Here is a 22,984-nt window from a genome sequence, read left to right as displayed (position 1 = left end):
AAGAATTTAATAATTTTAAATTTCAACAATATTATAGTCTTATTTCAATATTGTGATTGTCACACCTCGAGAATATATAATTATTTAATTCTATTTTAAGAAAATTATAATCTTTGATTTAAAAATGTTATTTTCTGTTTAACGTTGTTTCCTTTCCTCTCAAGAAAATTAAATCTTAAATCACATAAGAATATATTTTTGATTGAACTATATCAAATGGCTTCGTTTAAGCAAGTTTCAAACAATTATATTTTTCTTAACGCGATATAATCATTTCAAGATTTCCATGTTGAAATTAAAGATATTTTCAAAATAGGAATGTCCTTTTTTTCTGTGTAGATATATTTGCGTTTTTCATATCGCTCTTCACGAGGATAAAACCGAGAGAAATATCGATTGTAATTATATAATGATTGAAATTACGATCGATCCTTTTCAGTCATCAATCATGGAATGTCGAGGGAAGATCATTTTTTTTCATTTAGCTTTAATTATATACCAGCGAGAAAAAGTGCATTGTATCCTTCGTTTGTTTCAAAGTAATATCCGACAGCGAGCACTCGTAAAGTTTCGCTGTAAATCATTTAGAGGCGGCGGGGAGAGTTAAATGTCTGAAAATAATTGATTCTCCCAAATCAACTAACTTCGTAACAAGGGAAATTCATTCTTTAAACGGTTTTACTACATGCGCTCAATTAGCCATTCTATCCATTCTGCGTTTATATAATCGACGGCGGGGGTGGGGGGAGGGGGGAGAGGAGAGAGAGAAAAATATCGCGTTCCCGATGATTCATCTATGTGTTTATGATTGCGTCTGTCGGCATTTCCGATTTCGCCCCCCGGGGTAATAGCCGAAAAACCATTTGCGTGTCCACGCAAACTATAAATAATCGTCGCCGTCGATCTCGGACCCGATGATTTATGGTTAATTTGAACTGAATTTTCATCCGGTGGCACGCGTGAATATGCGCGAGACACGGCACGCGTGGGCGAGCATCGCGCCTAGTTTTTGCACGGGGATTCCAACTCTGCCAGTCATATCCTGATCGAATGCATTTCGCCAAGATTTATTGCCCGCGAGCTTTCATGCCATTTTGGTCAATGTGTGCGTGCAGGAAAATCTTTCCGCGAACAATCGAAACAAATTCAACACCATCTATATTATTTATCGAAAATTTCATTTAAAACTGAATTGGCAAAAGCGCCGTATTGTCTCGATAAATTTTGGATTACATGCGGATTACAATTTACTTTTATCTCGCGCGCGGCGAATTTGTTTGTTTTTTTTATCTAGCGGTGACACGTTAAAGCGCGTGCGGAAAAAGAGAGAGAGGGGAGGATTTTATCGATCAGAAATAATACCATTTGAATTGTAGTAATTTCATAATCGTAATTCCAATTAACTCTAATTGATATGGAACGAATATTGCACGCGCCGACGTAAATAATCCAACAGAGTTTCGCGGTCGTTTAAAATTAAAAGTTTAAAATTTAACGAAATAAATGTAACGAATCGCACACTTTTATGTTGAAAATTCAATGGAAAGGCGTCTCATTAACAATTATATTAAAATATTTCGCAGTTACGCTTTTCTAGAAATTATTTTTCTGCGTTGGTTATTACGCACCGTGTGTTGTGTTGACCCAAGGCTTTTAATTAGTTTACGAGAGAGCACTTATGTGTGTTTCGTTGCGTTGGATTGCTGATTTAATTAAAATGAAACACCCGCAGCAATTTCCGTAAGCGATCGTCGATAGATACTCGGTTAGATGAGACTTGCGATTGTGAAACGTGTCCTTTTCGAGGGAGTAAAAAAAATAAGCACCGACGCAGAATCGTCCAACTGTCACCGGCAGCCCTCTTTTCGCAGTCTCTTAATTTTCCCTCGTTTCCACATCCGAGCAATTATTAATTAGTCGCTGCGCGACTGTCGACGAGTGTTGTAAGAATATATACCATCCAACGAGATTGATAATCCGACAGTGGGAAAAGTTCTTGCGACAATCAAAGCGAGAAAGGGCACGACTCGTTAATTTGAAACGATATTTTGAGAAAAATCCCCGCTAAAAATCTCCCGCTTTTAAATGTGGATAAAGTAGAAAACACTTTCAAGCTGTTTGTACATTCAACTTTTCTGTATTGATTTTCAAAGAGGAAGAAGTTGGTTGTTATACCTGAATAAAAATGCAAACGTTACTTTAAAGTTGAACACGAGTGAGCTTTCCTCGCAGAAACAGGCTTAATACAAGAGCAAATAGTTTACTTTCTTGCATTTTCTTCCTTTTCCCCCTACACCTTTGTGGAATTGAGAAAAACTTATTGTTTAAAAAAAAAATACCAAATTATTACCATTTCTTCCAGACATTATTTTACGATAACATTGTTTTCCAAATTAAATGCCTTCTATAGAGAAATTTGTACATCGGTAAATTTTTTTCTTTTTCTCCCTACGCTTTTATAAAATCAAAAAGACTTGTCCCGGTTAAAAAAAAAATAATACTGAATAATTATTGTCCAACTTAACATTATTTTGCAACACAAAGTTTTCTAAAGTTTTTTAAGTGCCTTCAAAACGAATATTTAATTAAATAAGTATATTCAAAATAAAAAAAGAAAATCGAATTTTCAAAGAGAGATTTATAAGTTAATGGGTAGATCGTTAAATCAAACTTTGTGTATTATAGAACGTAGATTGGAATGGAACAGTTTCCGAAAAATGAATCCGTTAGAAACTAATCCTGTTCGCCTCGATTGTTTCAACCGCGTTCGCAGTAAAATCTAGCGGCTAATTACACGCTGCGAACACCTGTCTTTCATGAATTTCCAGTGGAGGGATCCGGTTTGCGTCGACAAGTATTACAATAGCTCGTACTCTAATTTTGATTCACCGAGTGTTGTGAAAAACGGCTGACGCGCAAAAATTTCAGAGAAGCTGCTGGCTCGCACTTCTTAATGAGGGGAAAACATTGCGGTGGTTTTCTCGGAAATGAATAATTAAAAGGCAAATTTCTATAGCGGATTCGAGAAGGAAACGGTTAATTTTTCATACGAGATATTCCGAAATAATGGATTCGCTCGCGAATGTATTCCGTTGCAATTAATTTGAAAATTTCTCTAAATAAAGTTAGAAGATTGTCATAAGTGAATTATGCATGTAAGAAGTCTTGTAATGGTTTTTTGCGATTTAACCTGTTCGGAGGAGTAGATAAATGACAAAAACTTTAATCGATTTAATGTTGGACCAACTTTTTAACAGAGTTTTAAGCTAAATCTTAGCCGCCGAGGTAATGGAAGTGGGAAATTAAAAAGTTGCGCCAAGAAAAATAAGATAGAGATAACGCGTTCGACGAGATTCCGCTTCAAGAACAATTTGACCGAGCGAAAACGCTCTTTGATCCGTTTTATCGATAGCATTCTGTATACGCATCGATTATGCTTCTGTCTATTATCGCCGTATACCTAATTAATGTGTTTATTTAATCTGGACAAAGCTCGTTGAGCCACTTGAACACGCTCGACTCGACCGACTAAAGCTGGGCGGAACGAAAATCGATGGCAAAAACTCATGATCGGAAAAAGGGAGATGGCAGATGGGGTGGATAATCGACATGAGTAAGTGACGAAAAAAAAAAAAAGAGAAAGAGAGGATGATGAACAGAAGTCCTTGCAACATTATTATTGATGATCTTTCCGGCTCGTCGATCGGCGAATGTGAAGGGAAATTCTGGAAATATTATATTGGATATCGGCTATAGTCTCCGGATTATCGGGAATATCCGTAGGACGTTCTCGGCTCCCTTTCGTATTTGTGCAAAATGGACATGTATAAAATGTGTAATATATCGTCGGACAAACAGTGATATTTCGCCCGCTCGATTCGATGCGTTTCAATCGCGTTTCGTCGTTTATCCGAAGATGTGAGCGCCGCGATACATGATCTTTTTACCGTGTTGAAAAAAAAAAAAACGGTATTACTTATCGCGTACATTATCGAGGAACAGGGATCGTTTTTTTTCGCGAAAAAAATCGAGCGCGATGCGATCGACAAACCGTATATAACGCGAGGCCATAAAATGATTATACTATTATTTTACGCGACAGTTGGTGTATTCAAGCTCTTTGCGCAAGAGCTTAAAATATAAAATCCTGTTATGTTATTATAGTACGATATTTCGCGGTGTGGCAAATGGGAAGAAAAATCTGAAATCGTATATATCCCGGCAAAAATATAATCACCCCGTATTATATCCTCCGAAACATATGTCCGGCCATTTACTGATTTATACCACTCTCGCGCGAGCTCTACGGCGGTTCGAATTCTACTTGGTTTAATACTACAATAAAGAATACGAACGAAAGTACTTATGTATCGCGGTAGGGTAATAAATTTAGCGCCGAATTCTTCTCAGAGATTCGGTTCGCGATCGATGAGCGTGAGCCGCGAAATGAACACGCGCCCATTCGAAAGATCGACTTTGCGAAAAATATCAGCTGATCGTCAAAATAATACCAAGAACTCTATCTCCTTTTTCTCTCCTTTGTCTTCTCGCGCGAGTTGATTTAGTCGACAAGTCTGACACCGCAAAAGAGTCAAACTTATATTAACATTACTCGTGGATGCCTTATCAAACAAAGCTCTGCGAACACGAGGCAGCCGTTCCAGAGTCTGCCGGTTGCTGTCACCCAACTCTCTGACCTCGCCCAACTTTCTGTATTTCCCTTCCATTCTCTCGTCCCCGATCTTTTCACTCCTAGGCACATACACACTCGCACACACCAGGCTTTCCGGCTCGTTCGCTCGCGTCGGTTTTGGCAATCGTCCAGGAAGTCATCGGTCGAGTCGCCATCGCGCGCACGCGCGCGCACAGACGGGGGCATGATTTACCACTCGCCCTTCGTCATCCCGCGAGTGCATCTTGCCCTTCGCTCTCGCTCGTCGATTCATCACTTTAACGATCTTAACGGGCGCGTTTGCGCGTCACCGCGAATCGCCGCTAATGCACTGCCACGTCACTCGTGCGTAGCGCATCATCGTACATTTCTCGGGCTCGAGAAACGTCAAGCCGTGGCCGCGCGCGGGATTCGACGTAACGCTAATTACGCACGAATATTGCACAATGTCATTTTCATAATGCAACATTTATCAGCCCGCGTAAAATGATACAGTCAAATTCTCCCAAACTGTACAAATTTATACAAGTCGCGAAATATTTATGCGCGCAAACAACGAGTCCCGCGTTGCCTCATTTTTAATGGACCTTTAATGAAAGCACACGCTCTCTCTTCCCTCGTGTTCTGCTTTCTGACGAATAATGGGGATAGATCTACGTGCGTCGAGATACAAACATTTTTTTTGCGACGAGCCATTGCTCCTACAGGGACGCGTGCAACTGTGAAAAAGAGATTTCGCGTGAAAAATCGAAATTTGTGAAAGAGCAGCGGAAGCCACCGCGCGCGGGTTAGTCAACCATATTGACGTGTCAGAGTAGACAACCCGACTGTGAAACTTTTTTCGATGGGTTAATTTTTCCATTCCGAAACGGTGGACGACAAATAAAGGTGCCAGGAGGTTACCTCCAGGTTTCAACTTTATTTGCAATTTTTTTTTTTTTTTATTCAAGTTACATGTTTTTTTTTCGCAGGACCATCCGATGATGTCTGTCAGAGACATTTTCTTTGTCCCCGTTTTCGACTCTACGATCGTGCCATTATCGGTGCAAATGACGCGTATCGCGTTGGAAAATAGAAACGTGTTCGCGCGCGCGCGCGCGGATCCCTTTCTCTCTCTCCCCCGCCCCCGCCGCCCTCTCGCCCTGGTAGAAGTAGAAGACGATTAAGGGCTTCGGCGGAAATTGACGTGCCTTGCTACGTGCGGCACGGTGGATTTCTATCCCTTCGGTGGCCGGAAGCCAAACTTGCACTTCTAGAGATTCGTTATGGACCGAACTTCGAGTTTTGCGGCGATCGCGGTGGCGAGCGGTCAGTAATGTCGGTCAGAGCGTAGAACTCTTTCGCTCCGCTTCCTTCACGCGCTAAATTACTGGCTCCGAGACATTTGATAAAAATATTTTACGGCTCGAACAACGGCGAGCTGAGACTTATCCCTCGGCGCTCAACTTTTTCAAACCCTTCCTTTCTCCCTCTCTCTATCCATTCGGTGGCGTAATTTGTAATTTTACTTTTATATTTTATATTCGAGGTGAAAGAGAGACGAGAAGGATGGAAATATCAAATATAGAAATTCGATAAGTCGGGATGTAATTTTTATCCTTTTCTCCCCGGTAAAAATTTGTAATATGTTTGCATAATTTAAAAATCCATTTATACGATACTACCGATGATATAAAATCGTACGAGGCGATATTTCGAAAAATCTGATTTAAGGTGATAAGAAATTTATACATTTTCTTCTTGCGCGTATTTTTAATTGGATTTTTTATTCGATTTTATTTCATTTTTAATTTCTAGTCTTTTTCTCTAAAGACCCTTTTCCAAGAATAGAGGTTGTAAAGTGTGTCACGTTATATTTGTTTCATCACCGATCCGGTTCGACAGCGCGTTCGGGTATATTGTCTCCCATTCGATTACATTAAAAGCGGTTACTTTACAATTTTATGGGAGAAGCCAGCGTTACTCCGCTCACTCGCTCGCTCGCTCGCTCTGTTCGATAAATGCGCTTACGCGTCAAAACTTCAAGATGGATAGCCGAGTTGCGGATTCATATTTAATATGATCCAGCTTGTGCACCTACGTCGGAAACAGTTCCATCACAGACCGTGATTCTCCGAAATGCGCGCGGGATATTATCCGGGAAAGCTTTTTCTCCCTTTTACAGTCTGTTTGACGTAGCAAGTACATTTCTCAAGTATGTACGTCTTCGTGAAACTGGGGGATTCGAGGTAACAAAGAAACCAAGTAATCAAGCGAAGTAACAATCGAGCAAACGTGACAATGAGATTAACAGTGTACATTTGTAAAATTACAAGTGGTGAGAATTTCTTGACGATAATAATCACTGAAATAGTGTCATATTGCGACGTCACACAACTGTCCTGTTTATCGAAAGTCCAATTTGTCCTACATCTTTAGCTCGTCGTTAAATATTTAGAGCGAAAGATGGAAAAGTCGTATTTGGTGACCGTCCTTCGCAAAGACGATGACATATTTTCTTAGCGCAACTCGCAGCGTATCCTATAATTATAGATACACCTCGCGACAGACTTGATGAACTAAACGATCGCGTTGGACATTGTACAGCGCGGACTTTTAGTGATTTTCAAAACACACATCACGTTTTTGCTAAAGAGAAGGACTTTTTTTCTACGAGCTTTTTTATTATTTTTTTATTTAAAAAATTTTTTTTTTTACCCCGAGAAATATTTTTCTCTCCACTTTTCTCTTCGTCCATCCATAGCGCGGCTCGAGGTATCGCTGACTGTTTAATGAGACTTTTGTGTAATTAACGAGAATGGAGAATATAGAGAGGAGAAATTACGCGCGCAAATATAACCTGCGTACGTACGGGGGTTAGTAAAATAATATGGAAAGAAAATATGGCTTTGTACACGTGTATTCGAAAAGGAAATTGGAACAAAATCAAGGTTTTATCGAAATCTCTCTCTTGTGGGATCGCCCGAACTCTCCAAGTCGCGCATTTGCATTCGGAAACCGAAAGTTTATTCGACGCAATCGACGGAAATGACAATTTCCCACCGCTTTTAATACATATATACATATATATATATATACACAGGGTGATTCATATAAAGTGACCGATGTGAATATTAGCTAAATTTGAAGAATTATGAAAAAATGTTTTTTATACCAAAAGATGTTTGACACAGAGGGGGACATCGTATGGTATAAACGATATTTTTATAGATGAAGGCAGATTAAGGAGATTTCAAGATCAACTTAATTTTTTTTAATGGAACTTCCTACTTTTTATTGCATATTCTTATAGCTTATTTCAAGAGCTTTCCAAAACACTATAATAAAATATTTTTCCCTCAAGTACTTTTTGAGTTCTAAGGCTTGAAATCGTTTCTTAATTTTACATGAACCGTAAAATATCTTGTAAAATATTCATTTTTCGATTATCTTATCTCAATACTTTCATGTACAAAATAATAAGAGGAATCAATTGGTGTAAAGAAAACACATAGTTATTTTTAAGAAAAAATATGTAATTGTTAATTGGAAATTACATATTTTTTCTTCGAAACAATTATGTGTTTTCTTTACACCAATTGATTCTTCTCTTATTTTGTACATAAAAGTATTAAAGTAAGATAATCAAAAAATGAATATTTTACTAGACTATTTTATAGTTTATGTAAAATTAAGAAATGCCTTTTGGAAAGGCTTGAAATCATGAAATAAGCTCATCTTGAAATAAGCCATAAAAATATGCAATAAAAATAGGGAGTCCCATTTTAAAAAATTAAGTTGATCTTGAAATCTTCTTAATGCCTTCATCTATAAAAATATCGTTTGTACCATACGATGTCCCTTTCTGTGTCAAATATCTTTTGTATAAAAATGTTTTCATAGCTCTTCAACTTTAGCTAATATTCACATCGGTCACTTTATATGAATCACCCGGTATATATATATATATATATATATATATATATATATTTGCATGCATATGCATATAGTATACGTAACATTTGTCGGCGCATTTATAGGCCGAAACGCACGCGTACGACGATTATTGCATGCAAATCTAATTAAGGTACAACATTAATTCAGCGCCTAATGGCAGTAATGAGATTTCATGCACAAAGCGCATGGAACTAATTAAAATGGAATATTGGCTGAACGTGCGACCGTACGAGCAACGAAACGCTCGTATTAGCGCGTGACAATTCCCGGTTTCCTTTAAAACATTTTTGAGGGACGAACGCCTCCGTAGGTCGCCGATTGTGTGGACACACGTGTGTACGTATACATCCGTTTGTGAGTCACTGGGTATACATCACTCGACGAGACGTGACTGGACGAGGAACGCGAAGGCTAGAGCTCGACCGGTGTTTGGACTGACAGTGAAGCGAGCGCGAAATATGTCAGACGCTCCGATGCGAGACGTGAGAAACCGAAAGGTTTGCCGGATTCGCATTCTCGAGTAAAAGCTCCCCCCATCTCCCCTTTGCCCTCTTTCCCCTTCTTTCTCTCGCGCCAGGTTAGACTCTCTCAGCCAGCGATATTCGGCGAGCCTGAATCCTTTATTTTTTCAAAAACCATCGCAGCGGAAAGGAGAATAAAAGTGTTCCGTATTAGATCCGTGGAATAATACATCCGCATGGAGATTGCATATCGCTCGCGTGTACGAGCGGTTACGCGCGGATTTCGCGATATTGCGATATTAGGTTCTCTCTCTGTGGAATATACGTGTAGGCTCATCGTGGAATGTGACTAGCGCGAATCCGGTAAATAATCGCTTTGATTCACGTGAGCATGTAATAATTAAGATTTACGCTAATATCTATCTGGCAATCCTAGCGTCCTCATTTTCAAACAGTCGGATTAAATTAATCTAATCAATTGCATATATATTTATAAAATATATGATCTTATGCACATAAATTTAATAATTGAATATCTTTAATAATTAAATAAGCTTAAATTTTACAAGATTATAGAAGATATAACTTAAATATATATTAATGACAAGAGAGAAATGTGAATTCCAAGAGTATCTCCGAACGATTATTGTTAATAGATTATCGACTGATGACGGAATATTATGTTCTTTGTTCTAATTAATACACGAACAAGCTGCGGACATAATTACGTGTTTCTTTGGCATCAATTTCAATGACGTTCGTGACGTAAATAGTATTATTACAGTTTAATTGTATGCTTGTAAAATCTAGATTAACTAAAATCTCTCTCTTTTCTCTCTCATTTAGTCTAGACATTTTTGAAAAGACTTTATTGGATTAAATTCGTCTTTTATTTTTAACGCAAGTACCTAATATAATTTATTAAATTAAATTTATTCATAAATTAAATTTATTCATCTAAGTAGGTCATTCAAAAAGGATATGTTAAGAATTTCTTCGAGCTTAATAAGATTAATTTTCGAGTTTATTTTTACATGAATTTATTCAGATTTTATTTATATTTTTTATCTCTCTTCTTTTGTATTTTTCTATTAATAAATAAGCGTTTTCATGTATTTATATCGCGAAAATGATGTTGGAAAATGTAAAAAAATTTGAGATATATTCATCAAAATTTGAGATATATTCATCAAAATTTTCGAGTTTATTTTTACATGAATTTATTCAGATTTTATTTATATTTTTTATCTCTCTTCTTTTGTATTTTTCTATTAATGAATAAGCTTTTTCATGTATTTATATTGCGGAAATGAGGTTGGAAAATGTAAAAAAATTTGAGATATATTCATCTTTACGACATTTTACGACGATATTATAAAATGCGATAATACCTTTTCTATTTCGCTAATCATAAAAGATGGCATGAGTCGCGTCGTTCACGTGAGATCTTGACGCGATTGATTGAAATAGCGCGAGATAGGCAGGCATATACACAAGCACTTTTATCATCCTATATGAAATCCCTTGTCTACCCTCGACCGTTGCCGCTTTGTCAGCTTTTATATCCTTCATGATGCTTTTATGGGTTATGAATCCAATATCTAGAGAAACGATTTCTCGACATACGTTTCCTTCATTTCGTCTGTTTACATGTATCCATGTGTAAGCACGATTTACTTGTGAATAATACAAGTACATTATCGAGATAATCATATCGATGGAAAACTTGGAGAGAAATCTTTTATGGTAAATTCTACCTTGAAATTCAAAGCGTTCGCGGAGCGAAAATTTGTTTTAAACTTGGAAATTTCCTCAGGAGGCTTACACATGTACATGTGCTACGACTGAATTGAAGAGAAATTGAACAACATCAAAGTGAAAATTTCGGTGAATAATCACAGCGTTAAGCAAGTAGCAAATAAACTATCCTTATCACTTACCTGGTGGTTGCTCCATCATCTTTTCGAGCCTCCTCCTCCAGTTTCCTTGTTCCTCTTCTGCTGCTCTCTCATGGCACTCACACGACACTCGCGAAAACATAGTTAATTACGATCGTGCATGCACTAATCAACAAGATACGACGATCTCGCGGCATCCCCCTTAATCACACTCGACGCACTTTAATACATTCTGATGGGAAAATAATGTAAACATTACGAAAAAAAAGAAATGAAAGCCAGAACTGTTTAAAATTCACGCGTTACCATTGCGAACGAATGATGCGGACCTTTGTTTTAAACTACGATTTCTATCTTGCATTATAATATAAATGTGAATAAATATATGAGATAGAATTAAAGATAAATATTCAAAAATATGTCACACGGCTTTGCCAGTTACTCGCGAGATAGACCGCGATCGTGCAAATCGCAAACCGCTCGTGTAAAAGCGCCCAAATTTCATCGCGAATATTAAAATACATTATTACGTGTGATTATTCGCTGATTAAACGCATCGCGACGCCTCTCACTCGGGATCGATCCCTTTTGTATCCACCATGTTTTATTAATGACCGAAAAATTCAAAAATGACATTAGTAACTTTGCTCGCAAATGGCGCTAATGACTCTGATATCGCGCGATATTACGCGATATTGTTCGCTTCGGTGTGTCATTAATCGCGGCAAGTGATTAATCGCGCGATTTGATAATCATTAAGGAATAATCGCGTTTCGAGAAATAATGCGGTCCGCTTGCTCGAGTCCACGTCGCATAACAAGACCGTGGTATGTCAACAATTTGCGCTATACATGTACGCACATATACGTCGCCGAATATCGCGAGACAGTTAATTTCATCGCGAAATATTTAATATATAATTGTAAAATGAATTCAGATGGAATATTCCGTTCTTTGTATTTATCAAATTAATTATTAATCAAGTCGTCGTACGCATCTATGTCTGTTTTTTTCGTTACTTTAATCATTCGTTCCTGCGATTCGCGCATTGTATTGTGTATCCTCAATCACGTATCAGCACGTATGTATGTGTACATATGTGAATTATATCTCTGAGTGAAAAATGTTCAAAGCGTGTTATGCGAGATACATTCAAGAATTATTAACCGAAAGAGATAATTAATCGGCTATACTAGTAACATGCAGCAACTGTCTGTAACGTATCGCGTACGAACGTTGACTAATAATAATCTTTGCCGCGTCCTTGTCCTTTCCCCTCTCCAAATAATATCTTTCGTTATAGTGGGGTGTCTCCTCACATCGCATTGATGTAGGAAGATGCCCCACTATAACGCCAAGTATGTAAACAAAGACGCGTCACTACTTCTTATAGTTCTTATACTCTTCTAAGTCAAAGATAACAATTAATATAACAATTCGTGTAACAATAATATACCGAAACAACTCGTAAAAATCGTAGTGATAATTTGTAATTTTCACTTTCTCTTTCCACACTTCGCTTCTATATTTCTATTTTAAATTCTATTTCTATTCTAAATTAATACATTATAATTAATATATATAAATATATTAGTATGTATACATTAATATATTATATATTAATATGTATATGTATTATTATAATTAATATGCATTAATATGTGCAAGAGAGAAAGATATATAATATGCGATAAATAGTCGGCACGATTACGAGCAATTACATTAAAAGAAGATTATTAATTAGTCAGAAGAGAATTAATTAGTCACGCGAGTTGAATTAATCGTTAATTGCAATAAACGTAAGGATCGCGTTGGGAATCGCGTAGTATCTTTGTCGCCATCGTATTCCGAGAGATAGTACTCCGAAAATTCGACGCTCGTCATTTACGACGTATAACGTATGTACATACCTGTCAGTGTTTACGCGCAGTCACCTTGTTGTCATTCGCGCGACACATTCACGACAGTCGAACGAGAATACGGGAACGTGTAAGTCGCTCCTTGTTACTTTTCGAGACGCGATCCTTGCTTATAAACTATTAACGCGACAAGTCGTATCAAGATGATGACTATTAATCGGGATGGCAATTTCGCGTAGTTTCCAACGGACAAGAAAGCGATAAAGGACGGGAATTATAAATGATCGTTTCGTTGCGATTTTTACGCATGATAATTGTTTTTTTTTAAATAATGCTTGGAACGATTGTATCACATATCGCACTTTGAATTTTTCACAAATTTTCATATATTTTGTCGGCCACTTGTCGGAGTAACATTACCGAATCGTGCGATTCAAATAACGCAACGGCATCATATATCAATCAACTTTAATAATTATATTTTGCGGATTTTACGCGTTTGAAATGTACCGTGTACGCGATACTGAAAATTTCTATTATATATTTTCAAATATCGTGCATTTTAATTATCGTATCTAATCACATGTTTTAATACTCGTCAATCGCGTAATCAAAAAAAAATTTGGTATTGATGGCTAGGAATGGAATACATGATTTTATATATTTTACTTGATTTGATCAATTGAAATCTGTTACCTGAATAAATCGGAAAAACAATCATATTTTCGGATATATCGTGTTTCTCTGGATAATGGTCTTTAATTTGCGTAAATCGTGCAATTATTTATATTTATGTCGTAATACAAGATACTAATCTAAAAATTTATCGAAAAATGTGTCTCATTTTTTAGCAACAAATATAACATCGCTGCGATGCGTGATATGTGAATACCGAGCGAATAGCAATTTTGTTTCCGATTTTATTCATTGTTCTTCTGTCAATAATGTATCGTGCAAGTTGCGCGTAATTAACGTTTAATGACGCGCGCTTGATACGATTTTATCGAATAATAAATATACAATCGTAATTTACGATTTTTTCGCGAGTGTTGTTGCGCAAGTGCTATAAAGAGGTAGCAAAAGATGAACCAGAGAAGAAGAGATCCAGGGAGAAAAGTTGTCGGGCAACTCTGGGGTGAGCAATTCATAATTTATTTATCATTTGTTACTCGCTCAATTAACTTGTGAAATTAACTGCTGGTTATCTCTTATTTATCGTTTATCTTCGCTATTCATTTTACATTCATAATTGTGCGTATTCAAGCATTCTAGATTTCATTTTGAAAAGGTACTTGAAATATTTATAATAATTACAATTTTTACTTAGATACGTGTAAAATACTTTTGCATTACATTTTTATTATTATTTAATGTTTAATAATTATTTAATTTATTATTTAATTTATAATATATGATATATGATTTAATTTATAATGTATGATATATTTAATTTATTATTATTATTTTTTTTATTATTATTTAAATGTTATTTAAAAATATATCTGTATGTTTTTTTGTGAAAAAAATTTACCACGGCATTTTTCAAGATCTTTTTTAATAGAGAAAAACTAAATACGCATATTTCACATTACACGTGATTAGAAAATCCAATCTTGCAGTAATGATTAAAATATACACCTCGTGTATATTTGATACTGCTAATTTTCATAAAATTTATACAACGCAATAGCTTGATTTTTTCCCGTCGATATTATATGCTATTACTGTTTGAGATAAACATTCCGTAATAACGGGTAGAAAAGAAAGCGCGGGACGGAAGGAGGACAGGGGAGGGAGGGGTACTAACGAGTACACGTAGAACGTACGTTTAGTATGTCGACAGCATCTGCGGCGTAGTGAGGTTTTCTAAGGTTGGCAGCAACAACCCTGCAGTGGATAAACAAGTGGTAACAAGCTACGTGCTCGGCCTCGCCCCCGACCCTCTTGCATTACCTGTGACAAATCCATCCTTCGGTGAACGAAACCTTCCGGCGAAGGTATCTGCTGCGTCTTGTGCAAGATTTAACCGCGATTTGTCATCTTCTCTAGTTTTCCGACTCGTCGGAGGTTAACGTACGCGTGTTTGTTGAAAATTGTTCCCTCTAAACATTACATAACAATGCATTTGCTATCGCACGGAAATCCAATGATTTTGGCAATTTCGATTTAATGATTGCTTTTAATCATTCTTTTCGCAACGGGAATTTTACATCGCTATAACTTTTTTTTTTAATTTTCAAATTACAAATATTCCTAAAAATATGTATAATGGCAAATATGAAATTTTTGCATGAAAATATTTTTGTGCGCTGCTCAAGTTAAAAAAAATAGAGAAAAATTCGAATTATTTGTTGATCGTTTAATCTAAAAAATTAAAAGAGAAGTGTGAATATTTCAAACAGTTTTTATAAGCCTTTAAATTTGATTGCAATTAAGTTATTTACGATTAATAGTAGAATCGATTAAGGCATGAAATATAAAACGATTTTATTAATTCTTTGCATTAATTTACTAATTTTTTTTATTAATTTGATGAGTTTGCATATTAATAATAATAGCGATAAATGAAAAAGAAATTATCAAAACTTTCGTATAAAATAATGTATTTAGTTTAATACGTTTTCTCATTACGATTTTTTATATTTATCCTTTCGCAAATCATAAGCGAAAATGATGACAAATAATATATAAATAAATATGAGGAATAAAAATATATTGCCGTTAACGCGAATCGATGCATGATTACAGGACATAATATCTTCATTTATTGATATTATTATATCAACGTTAATAAAAATAAATCTCGTTTATATTTGTGCGATTTTTATAAATATTTGACAATTTTTCTGTTATGTATATTCATATTTAATCGATTCAGTAATAAATATAATCAATTTTGTTTCAATTACGTACACATCATATATATACATGTATGAATATGAATCCCAGGTAGCAAGATGACGTCTAAAGACGTCTTAAAGACGTCTATGACGTCTATTAAAACATTTGACGTCATTCTGCTACTAGGGATATAGTGTGTATATACTGAATTCTATTTAATTGATAATTTTACTTAATAATTCAAGAATAAGATACAATGACATTTTTGTCACTTTTCTCAACGTTTAAAATAACTTGCGACAATCATTTCAAAATGGAAATCTCAATGGAATCTCTGTACGGTATCTGCTATATAAATAATATCGACAGGAAATGTGTCACGGAATAACGATTTTTCAACGACAGACACGCTATTCAATCCACTCTTTCTCTCATCTCAAAGTGAAATTCGCCGAGACGTCAATCATCCCTCGCGATTCTTAACTCGCGACTTCTAATTATCTCCGGCTCCTCTAGGCGCAAAGATCCCCACCTCGATTAATAAGTGTTAATTTAAAAAATTACCGAGTTCCTTCTTGTCGCGAGTCGCGGTCGGCAGGTCGGCGCTTTCTACCGGGTGGCGCGAACGAAGAAAAACGACGATAGATCATCGTTAAGCTCGCTCGAGTGGTTCCGCCGCCGGACCCCTATATATTTTAAGGACGTCTGCAACGTAGAATGCCCCAAGTTGCTCGCTGCTTAGCGGTTGCCAGTTCGAGACGGCGCAGCACTTTATAAATACCAATTACGGGCTTTAGCGGTGCCCGAGTAATTTAGCGCGGATAATTTATATCGCTTAGCTGATGAAAAAAAAAGAGGGAAGACTCAGTTGCGCGCCCTAATTGCGCTCGTTTGTGCTTTTCGCTGGCCGCCATACTTTCGGGCTGGTCGGGTCGATAATTTTGACCGTAAAAAAAATCGCTACGTCTCTTCGTGTTAACGAACGATTACTCGCGCAGAGCCAGGATATCCTCTGGCACCCGGGGATGCTAAGAGAATCGATATACGAATGATAGTGAGATAAAAATAAGCTGAAAAATAGATGGAGGAATCATCGAAATAAATGCTTGAAAATAAATCGTCCAAAAGTTATGACTCTGCGAGTCGAATAAAGTGCTTTAAAATATAGAGCGCTCAAAAATAGATTCAAATGTATTCTTATATCGGGAAATATAACTCCGAGATATGTCGCGGTTACTTTCTCGTGGATGGCGCCGTCGCAGTCATGTCCGCTTCATTTCCACTCGGATTTGTTGTCTTTTTTTTTTGTAATTTACGTACAAGCGCATTAGATGATAAGATGTCACGGTGATTTTGGAGAAGCCGTAAAAAGAAAAATCAGACACAACGGTCGCCTAATTTCCTGTTTGATCAAATACATTCGCAATTGATTGAATACATAAACTCGAAAGATGGAATCAAAAAAGAAAGAAAAAATATGTTCGCTTTATTTCCACTCGGATTTGTTGTCTTTTTTTTTTTGTAATTTACGTACAAGCGCATTAGATGATAAGATATATCACGGTGATTTTGGAGAAGCCGCAAAAAATCAGACACACAACGGTCGCCTAATTTCCTGTTTGATCAAATACATTCGCAATTGATCGAATACCTAAACTCGAAAGATGGAATCAAAAAAGAAAGAAAAAATATGTTCGCTTTATTTCCACTCGGATTTGTTGTCTTTTTTTTTTTGTAATTTACGTACAAGCGCATTAGATGATAAGATGTATCACGGTGATTTTGGAGAAGCCGCAAAAAGAAAAATCAGACACACAACGGTCGTCTAATTTCCTGTTTGAACAAATACATTCGGAATTGATTGAATACATAAACTCGAAAGACGGAATCAAAAAAGAAAGAAAAAATATAATCAAAGAGAGAGAGGGACGAGATAGGCTTCTAATACCAACGTCACTTCCATTCGACCATCCCCAAAGTACCCACTGTGTTCGATTCGCGGAAACTTCGGCGCAGTTAGTTTTCTTTAACGAAGCGCGCCTCGCGAAACTTCAACTTTATATTAAGTACGCATCGCTAAAATGTTTACCTTTCGTTTCTTCGTCTTCCTCGCTTCCCGTCTTTACCCTCGCCCCTATATCGCAGTAAAAATATATCCCTCGGCAAAAAATGCAGTCCTCGCTATTGATCTCTCATCGATGAGACATAAGTACGACCAAAATAATCCGATTACCATCCATTTCGAAACGGATACGCCAACGTGAAAATAATATTCTCATTTATTAATTAACGTAATGCTCGATTGTAGATGCTCGGCGGTGGCAAGAATGTGTATACGTTTGCGAGAGCTGGAAACTAGACCTATTTATTCCGCAAATATGTAATCACTCGCGCGATGCCTTTTTAAGCGGTAAGATTAGTTAATCCGTACGTCCGCAAAGTACTCGGCAGCCGCTACTGAAAATTGCGTTACTTATTCATGCTTATCCGGGGCGCCTTTCTGCGCCGAGTTTACCTCTACAAGTGGAAGTAAGAGCTTTTCGGAAAGAACAGTGGAAGGATGGAAACGTGAATAATCCACGGCGAGGAGCTTCTAAGATGCTTAAGGTCGCGGAATCAGTCTCCCTTTTCCGCCCTCCCTCCCTTTCCATTCCCTCCCCCGCCTCCCTCGCCTACCCCGCCTTGGGAGAGGGTTGGCGCAGAGTAGCGATTTACATTGGATACCTGGAGATGCTGGTGATATCAAACGGCATGAGGCCGAATACACGAGGAAATGCACCGATTAACCTATCTCGTACCGCGAGTGCAGGTATATTGCAGGTATCTCTTTGCACGGTAATTAATAATATATTAATTGTACTGCGCGAGAATTTAAATAAAGATAAACTGGAATGACTGTAACGTTACCTGAGATATCTACGTCGCTTGGCGTTTTTCAAGTTTGAAGATCAAAGCCGCAATTTTTCGCGAGACTTTATCGACTTTGTATACTCGAAGGGCGCTTCAACAAATCACGGACTTTTGTTTATTGACTATGTCCGGATTTTTATTTAACGAGCACGTCGTCGATCGCGTCGACGTTAGAGCTAACACAACGCTCGTAAATAATGCGATAAACTGCGAACGAGAAGAAATTGCGTCGCTCGCTGAAGGGGAATGATCCGTTGCCCTCGCTGCAACTGCTGCTTTGCACACGGTGTGTTACGTGTAGCGGAGGCACCAGCACCAGCACCGGCATCAGCACCAGCACCGGCATCAGCAGCAGCAGCAGCAGCAGCAACGGCAGCAGAAGCGGATTCTGTGTGTGCCAAGCCCGAGAGTGACATTCTCTCTCTTGCCTTTGAGGCGGAATATCACGATCGATTCGTGGCGCGGAGGAGGCGATTATATATCGCTTCCGGCTCCGTCGATTTACACAGACCTTCCCTTCCGCCCGCTTCCCTTTGGCCGAGAATAGAGAGAGGAGGAGAGAGACTCGAGGGCGGAATAATCTTCCGGTTGCACACATCGGGCGTACACACTTTCAGTTTTGTTTACCTCTGACGGACAAAAGTTCACGCGTGGTCCAGAACACGTTGCTCCGAGTATTCTCCTTCTCTCTCTCTCGCGCGCGCGCACGCGCGTCCCTTGTAGGTATGTACCTTTATTGAAGCTACGTGGTCGGGGTTCTTGGGAAGCTAACGGCGTCATTACGCCTTTCGTTCGCGTACGGTTGACGGCGTGTGACTGGGGTAAGGTGGGGGTGAAACTTGTAGAGAGCGTACCACGTAGCACGAGGTTGAAAACCTCTATGCGGAAGTGACTGGGAAGTACTTCGTTTCCTGAGATGTGTCGGGACGTTGACCTCTTTGCACACCGCGCGTCCATTACAACAAACACCGTGCTCTTTTTGACACGTGAAGCATGTACTTTTAGAGCTCCTCGCTGACTTGCAGTTTAATTAATAAATTATGCGAGACGCGCGTTTAATATTCATAATTGCTGTTACGGTCGTTGAGATAAGATATTTGCCAGTTCACACATTTTATTTTACGAGTTTAGAATGAATAATCGATATTCGCTTGTTTCACTTGCTGTAAAAGTAAGAAGGATTTTTTTCAAATTTGCGCACAATTTCTCTTCCCCTCTTGCTTCTACAGCTTCAGAAGAATAAGAAAAAAATACAAAAATGGACAAAATGTCCTTGTAACGTCATTTGCGTAAAATTGCGAATGTCGTTCGATATTTCGAAACGAGATGAGAATACGTTTTACAAGGACAGAGAGGATACGTTTTACAAGGACAGAGAGCGTTTTGTCCATCTCTAATTCCGAGAAGGAGAGAACCAGCGAGATTTCAGATTCGGAAGAACGACACGTCCACGTCGTCCTCCCATTTCTCTCGTCTCGTCCGTCGTTCCTTCTTCATATATCGTTGTCTGTCTCCCAAGACGCATGCATCGCATCATTACAAAATTGCTGACTATTCCGGCATCGGGGCCGCCGGCCCTTTCTATCCGTTTCGCCTCCGATCGCCCGGAGCGAGGAATCGAAGATGGCAGTGAGCGATCGAGGCAGAGTTTCGAGACAGAGGAGCGCGGACGAAGACGAAGGAGAGAAAAAAGAAAAGGAAGAAAGAAAAAAGAGGACCGCTTATCGGCGGAATAAGAAGACCTCTTCGGAGCCGGGGAGGGAAGAATGCGGCGGAAGGGGCGGCCCATAAAAATAAAGCGATACCTTCCGGCACGCGAGTCACGTGATGCATATATCATATGCATAAGCGGAATCGCTCGGGCGGAACAAAAGTGGCTGCGAGATTGATGGCGATTTAGATCATATCTCTCTCTCTCTCTCCCTTATATCGATCTCGTATTTCGGATACTGAAATATCGAAGTTGGATTTTAATCCCGTGATCTACGCGCTCGCAGCCCGTTGGATCGCGTGAAAAATGGCCGGCCCGATGTTTCCCCGAGTATGCGCGCGAGGATTGTATCGGTGTCGCGTCAAAATTGGTCGCTTTAATGCCTACACTGAGAAAAAATCTGATTGCATTAGTTAGAATTCTGGTAGATTCAACCAGTATGTATCTGTTGGAAAATGGACAAACCAGAATTCTTGTAGAAATTATCAGATGAATCTGATTAATTTCTTCCTATTAAATTTACCAAATTTTCTGATTAATAATACTAAACTCGCCCAGTTGTCTAAAATTTTTTCCATCTAATCTCAAAAGTCTTTCCTGAATTCCAACACGATTATTGCATAAATTCAATCCAGATTATTGAATAAATTATTTTAAGTTCAGTTTGTTAGAAATTAAACTGATAAACAGTGATGCAAGAAGAGGATGCAGTTCAAACATCCATACTGAGAGAAAAGCGTTTGGTATTTACAACTATAATAATTTACAACTATTATTGCATAGTTAAATAATTATAGTTGCAATTATCATTTTTATAGTTATTGTTACTATAATGTTGGTAAAAATAACTTTATACGAATAGTTCTGCCAATCAGGGTAAAAATTTTACTATAAATTATCAAATATTGAGAAAAGCTCTCTTAAATTTAACAATAAAATAAAAGATCATAGCCGATAGAGAGCATATAAATAAATAAATAATCATAGATGGAGTAAAAAATTATAATAATTTAATAAAATAAACCATAAGTAATAAAAACATATTAAGTACAATAAATAGTTCGGAATAATAATAAAAATATACGATACGGACGTTTCTGGCTCTTGCTTCGAGCCTTCTTCAGCGCAATGATATAACATAAAAAGTAATAATATGGTGTAAGACTAATAAAACATGATTAATAAAGAAATGAGTAATAGTAAGTATCTATTATAGTATCTAATATCAATATCGCATAGACGCAAAATTAATCAAAGTCGCTTATCAAAGTAATAGATTTCCATGGCAAAAGATACAGGAAACCTTATTGTGCGAGTTTATTAGATGCAGAACAGAGACTTGACAACAGTACCAAATGCAGTCTAAAATTGGCACTCCATCAGATTTAATTCATTTATATAATATAAAGAGACTAACAATATAAATACTTACAGAGAAACTGTTCTGCGATAATGTAAAAGTTGGAAAGACAACAAGGTTCAACATGAAGATCGGTTACTGTCAAAAATGCCAGTGAGATGGCTCGTATATATACCTGAATATGACTTTCAAATTTTCGGTAGCTTGTTTATAATGTCATGATATAAAGACGGTAAATTTTCTGTGTCTGTCTGTAAATTTAAATCATTCTTTTGTCTCTTGATATGCATTTCCAAAATTATATTATACAGCATTTCTTCTATTATAAAATGAAGTTTCATCCAAAATTTGAATGTCATTTCAACAGAAATCATGATTGCACTGTAGTCTGTGATTTGTAACAACTGAGCGAGTAACGTAATTCCTGTTAATCTGCGATCTATGCTCGGAAATACTCGTCTTCAACATTCTCGAAGTTTGACCGATATACGAAGCATCATAATCGGAACAATTAATTTTATAGACTACATTTGTTTTGCAGTTAGTAGGAATGAGGTCTTTATGCACTTTAATGAATTTGTTTAGTTTATTTAAGCTAATATAGGAAAGTTTGACGTCCAAGTTTTTTGTGATACTTCTAAACTGCTAGTAACGTTTGGCAAATACGGAACCGTGAAATACGTGGAGGAATTATTCAGTGTCCTATGACCAATGCGATCACGACTCTTAATCAGGAATCTTAGCCGTTGATTCATGACGTCAAAAATAACGTTCAAAGAAATAGCAATTGTCTAAAAGAATTTTGACAATAAGGTCAAGATTCTTGTTGTGAAATCTTGGATGCGACAAGGAGAAAACTCTATCAACAAGACCGATTATCGTACCTTTCTTCTGACAAAGTGGATGTTGGGAATAATAATTTAGATATCTGCCTAAAAATAGATTTGTGGAACCAATCAAATATTAAAACGTTATTTTCAACTATTATAGATACGTCTAAGAAATTGATTTTTCGGTCAACCTCTAATTCTGATGTAAATTGTAGTCTGTCATGGAAAGAATTAAAAATAGAAAGAGTCAAGTCAATAGAGTCAGAAGGGGCCGTCATCAAAATTTCGTCAACATATCTAAAATATAATCGGGGGGATAAATCTTAGCGTATTCAAAGCTCTTCTAAGTCTTGCAATACTATATCAGCTATGATAGGTGATAAGGGAGATCCCATGGGAATACCAAAGGTTTGTTTATATATAATGTTATTGAACGTAAAAAAAGTAGAGTTTAAAACTAGTTTGACTGCATTTAAAAATTCAGATTCAGGCAGATCACAAACATC

Source organism: Camponotus floridanus, unplaced genomic scaffold (assembly GCF_003227725.1).
Source record: "Camponotus floridanus strain SB8 unplaced genomic scaffold, Cflo_v7.5 scaffold2, whole genome shotgun sequence".
Taxonomy (NCBI): domain Eukaryota; kingdom Metazoa; phylum Arthropoda; class Insecta; order Hymenoptera; family Formicidae; genus Camponotus; species Camponotus floridanus.
The sequence above is the reverse complement of the archived record's forward strand: the minus strand, read 5'-3'. Positions refer to the sequence as shown.